Genomic DNA, 6,000 nt, shown 5'->3' on the forward strand with positions numbered 1-6,000 from the left:
TTGTTTGTTTCTTTTTCATGGACTTCCTGATATAACATGTTAATTTAAATTTTCTGCTCCCAGTTATTGATCCTTTCGAAATAATCCATAAACCAAAACATATACACAATTCGAAATCCTATTTCATCAGCTTGCTGGTAAGACCTAATTCGTGTGCCACTGTGTCTTCACTTCTCGTTTTAAAAGCATGTCTGGACAAAATTAAAGGAATCGTATTTTGTTCACAATAGTCTTTATGACATTACGCCCCTGAAGATAAGAATAAACTTTTCACATGTTTGACCTTTTCCCAGTTCGATGTTAAGTGGTCACTCACTCCTCTACGCGATAAACCTACATATTGCATATTTAAGTTATCTAATCCTGTACATTTAACCAAAGGCTACATCATACTGGGTCTCCGATCAATCACCGTGCCAGCTGCTTCCGCCTCTGAGCAGCCACCATGTAGGAAGTGGGTGAGGCACCGGGGTCAGCAAAGATGACGGCAGGTAGAAAATATAATTGGATCGTCTCAAATGTATTCTGTGATGTTACAAAAGGCTACTGTGCATAATTACAACTATATACGATTGTGTTCTTCATATTGCATGTACTTGGATATGTAGAATTAAAACATATTTTTTGTTGTATTTATACTCAATATACCTGTAACATAAGTATAAAACGAAATTAAAAGACACAATAGGTGCTACACAAGATTTAAAATTTGACACAAGAATATTTTTTAAGAATACGGAAACGATGTTAAAATTCAGTTTCATTTTCCTGTGATTTCGGATTTGCGAAAACATATGAAGGTTGGTGGGAGCATTATTCACACTTAAAATACAAATTGTATCCATGTTAGGGAATCGAACCCGGTTCAACGCGACCGGCGAACGCATTAACCACTAGGCTTCCTAACGCCATCAAAGAGAGAAGCATAAGCACTGATTGGTTAATAAAGTATACTGTCGTAATGTTTGTGTCTTGTACTGATTCTGAAAGTGTGAATCAAAAACCCTTCAGAAAGCATACCAAATATGATTGTATTTCGTGGACCACAAAATATAAACCATGTATTACTAAATGATTGTCATGTTTGATATGAACGTGTAGCAATGTAAATGCTGAATGTGCTTCATGTACCCATCCAATTACGAATAAGCCGACCACGAAATTAAATGTATGTACTCAAACATTTACCATTAACGACTTTACATGTGAAAATCCAGAAACATACACAGACACTCAATGTATATGTATACATGTAAATAAGATGTAAAATATGTATACATGGGAATAAGATGTAAAATATGTAAACATGTGAATAAATGGATAAATATGTATACATGGGAATAAGAAGTATAAAATATTATGTATACATGAGTATAAGAAGTATAAAATAATATGTATATATGTGTATAAGAAGTAAAGAATAATATGTATACATGAGTATAAGAAGTATAAAATAATATGTGTACATGTGTATAAGAAGTAAAGAATAATATGTATACGTGTGTATAAGAAGTATAAAATAATATGTGTACATGTGTATAAGACGTATACACGGTTTTGATATATATATACGTGATATATATATATATAAAACGATGAAATTCACTGGTGTACAGTAGCACATATGGAAATATGGAAAGAAATTCACAAAATAATTATAAGACACGAAGTGTTCTCCTTCGTGTGTCAGCTTTATCTTCAGGGATATAAACACATGTATACATGTCTAAAACTACGTATACATGAGTATAGTATGAGATGTATAATTTGAATGTGTATATGTTTAAGATGTATGGTTTGTCTCAAGACGTGTTTGCATGTGTCAAGTATGAAACTTACCTTGATCTTGGCCTGGCGACACCTCCCTCGTCTGGCCGGATATAATGTCCTTGAAACCAAGAATTGAAAGGGTGGACTCTTAGGAACTCTTTACTTTTAAACCCCAAACACCCTACCTGTATTGGGCCTGCTCACGTGAGAGACTGCAAGGTGCGCCTAATGTATTCGATACGATCCCTTTTCCCTTGGGGTCATAGCTAATTAGCGATCACGTGACTAACGAACGTGTCACATATTTTATTATCTTTCAATAGAAATACATTCAATATAAGATCAATTAAGAATATAAGAGTTTAATTGACGTGATTGGGAATCTGGGAACATTTTTCCGTATGAGAAAAAGAAGCTGCCGAAGAAGGAGTTTGATTCGTGGATAGTCGTTTATAATGAACTAGTTTTACTGGTAACATGGATAGTCGTGGATAGTAATTTATAATGAACTAGTTATGCGGTAACGTCTTTTGAAGAAGAAAAAAAGTTTGATTCGTGGGTTGTCGTATCTTTCATTCATTAATAGAGAAGTATTATGAGTGAGTGAGTTTGATTTTACGCCGCTTTTAGCAATATTCCTGCAATATCACGGCGGGGGACACCAGAAATGTGCTTCACACATTGTATCCATGTCGTGATGAGCGAACGCTTTAACCACTAGGCTACCCGACCGCCCAGATTTAGTATGAACTATGGCTACTGTTTAAATCGTTTCGAGAACAAACGGGAGTTTAAATCTATTGAGTTACATTCATGATAAAACATGATTACTGATAACGTACTTTGAAGATGAAACTGAATGTTTCGTCCTTTGATAGAGTTTATGATCATACGTCCTTGAAGATGAAGCAATTTTGATTCACTGATAGACATTATTAATGAAATAGTTTGACAGATTACTTCGTTTGGAAAAGAAACCTGATGTTTGATCAATACTTTGATTATAAATAGACATTTGTCAAGGATATGGGGTCACTTATTACTCCCTTTGAGAGGGGCGGTCGGGTAGCCTAGTGGTTAAAGCGTTCGCTCGTCACGCCGAAGACCCGCCGGGTTCGATTCCCGACATGGGTACAATGTGTGAAGCCCATTTTTGGTGTCCCCCGCCGTGATATTGCTGGAATATTGTTATTGCTAAAGCAATATTGCTAAAAGCGGCGTAAAACCATACTCACTCACTCACTCACTACTCCCTTTCAGGTATGACCAGTGTGATTTGTGATGGACGTGTATAATAAAATATGGCTTAAAGAAGAATCATGATGTTTGATCCATTGATTGACTTTTATTATCATGGTATTACGTCGTTTGAAGACGAAATGTGGTGTTTGATCCATTTATAGACTTTATAATCATGATGTTACTTCGTTTGAAGAATAAATAGATTGTTTTATCCTTTGATTGACTTTTATAATGAAATAGATTACGGCATGCATATCGTTTGGAGAAGATACAGAAGTTTGATCCATCTATAGGCGTTTGTATTGAAATGCTTGTTACTGTTTACACTTAGTCATGATATGGCTGAAATATTGCCGATGTGACTATAAACCGTAACTCACTACTGTTTACACTGATTAAAAGGCCATTCAATTATAATGCTTTCCCTCTTCTTACGTGGCATCTAACTTCAGCATGTCGAAAGTACAGTGATGAAATGTGAGTTATTCTTTACTTGTAGATCATCGCATGTGTCAGGTTTAACATGTTTCTGCCCAGGTACTATGAACATTCCAGACAGATACTACCTTATGCAAAGGAAATTAGATGAAATTGGAAAAATAAATTGGATATCAGAAATATTTTATATTCTCTTCCGGAGTTCACATGTATGGATTGCACAAGACGTTGGTGAGGATAAACAATTCTTATTTAATGATAAACAGTTGAATATTCCACGATTAACAGATATGTACACTCAGATTTGGTATGATGCAATTACAAATTATAACTTTAAGTCTCATAACAGTGTGGTAAAAATATCTCCCATGAAGAGTTTATAGATCAAGAAAATGTTTAATATGGATACTGCTACTGTCATACTGGAAGCATTTAAGGACCGACCATTTAATATTCGGGGGTGGAGTATTGATGGTGTTTTGTTTTATTATGTTATGTTTATCGATACGCATAACACGATAAAAACATAACACCATCAATATGCATTATGGTAAAGTCGGAATCGTACAACGGGCTTTGCTTTCAGCAGATACGTCTAATGGTAATGGAAATGATTTTGTCGTCTTTATTTATCTGATTTGGGTCTGATAGAAAGATAGAAATGTGTCCTCACTGGACACCCATCTTTCAACGATGTGTGTTTTTCTAACAGTAAATGGTCATGTGATGATTTTCAGAAATACTCCTGGTGAACTTGTACCGGTAGTCTGGCGTGGTTTCCATGTCATGAGCGATTAACCTCAGGCCAATTGACAGCCCTGCTTGATTCAAGGCGGTTAAAAGCACCTGCTACCTGAAATCACATTATGTCTATCAATTATTATATAAGAGTTAATGATCGCTCTAATTACCGTAATTACACAGAGAAAGTGTCTCAGTGTCACACAATTACTAATTACTTCGTCTGGACCTTGGCTGGCTCGAACACCGGGAACGTGGAGCTTAGTTCCTGCTTCGTGTGTCATTGATGTATAGACACCGGGATAAGGACGAGTCATCAGAACAGAACTGAAAGAGAACTCTTTGAAAGGCATTTAGAAGTGATACACATAAGGAAGAGAATTTATGGATGTGAACTTCTTTATTATGAGGAACACAGCGTTTCGGAGTAGGTATACTTACTCCTTTATCAGGTGAATGAATTCCTTGAGACAGAGAGCACACACACACACACACACACACACACACACACACACACACACACACACACACACACACACACACACACACACACACATATATATATATATATGTAATGGCAACAAAATTATTTAGATAACAAAAGGTGGGATATATATATATATAGATTTTGTTGCCATTACATATATATATATATATTATTTAGATAACTAAAGGTGGAAACTAACAAGGGAAGCCAGCAGATAATGATAACGTTAACTGAACTCTATTTCACTTCGACGGCAATCAGCGGTATAAGAGATACACGGATTCAATTCATATACAAATAGTATTCACCAATGCACAGATGTTTATGTACAATATGTAAACATATATTAAATATGGTTTTCGGGAAGATGCAGATGTAGGTAGTAAAACGCACTCAGTATTCATGGGTTGGGTTGGATATATAATTACTTAGTACATATAATGTTAGAGCGGACATATTTTAGAGCTTTCTTAACATTACGATGTTAGCCGTGCTGAAGATGTGACACCTTTTAGACATACATGTACTTTTATAATCGTAGGGTGAGAGATATTTTCTGTTTCAAAAGCTGGACAAGATAACGGAAGTCGTCTCTGGTGTCGTTTGTGACTGATTCGCCGGGGTGTCAATTTCTTGCATTGTCAGATTTGGTTGCTGCCGACCACTCACTTTTGCCAAATCCGTTTCTGGTATCATCAATAGTAGATAGTGATTTTTAAACAAATGATTTAGTCAAAATCGTATAATTGATTCTGCTTTCAGAAGACATTTCTTGTGATTGGGGAAATGGTTTTGTCGCTTTAATTTAGGCGTGTGTGTGTGTATGCGTGCGTGCCCGTGTGTGTGTGTGTGTGTGTGTGTGTGTGTGTGTGTGTGTGTGTGTGTGTGTGTGTGAGAGAGAGAAAGAGAGAGAAAGAGAGAGATAGCACGAGGGCAATAATATCTGCTTTTGCGCGACATATCTGGTCATTTATGTAATTATATGTAACACAATTAATTCAAAATAATGTGTCTGAAAGGGATGGTGTTCAAGTCAAACTGGTGAAATAAATAAATAAATAAATAAATAAATAAATAAATAAATAAATAAATAAATAAATAAATGTCGTCAGTGTGGTTGATGCTTAATTGAACAATTGAATAAACTATCATGATGCTTAAGTATAGCAGATGATAAAAATGTAAAACAATAAATCAAACAAATAACATTCAGACTAAATTTACAGCCAATCCTAAACACAGTGTAATGCTACAATACGATTAAAGACGATCCCAACAATAAATCACACAAGTAAAAGTCCCCTTGCACCACTACCTGTGGT

This window comes from Haliotis cracherodii, unplaced genomic scaffold (genome assembly GCF_022045235.1).
Source record: "Haliotis cracherodii isolate W230 unplaced genomic scaffold, xgHalCrac1.p SCAF_10, whole genome shotgun sequence".
In the NCBI taxonomy this organism is placed as follows: domain Eukaryota; kingdom Metazoa; phylum Mollusca; class Gastropoda; order Lepetellida; family Haliotidae; genus Haliotis; species Haliotis cracherodii.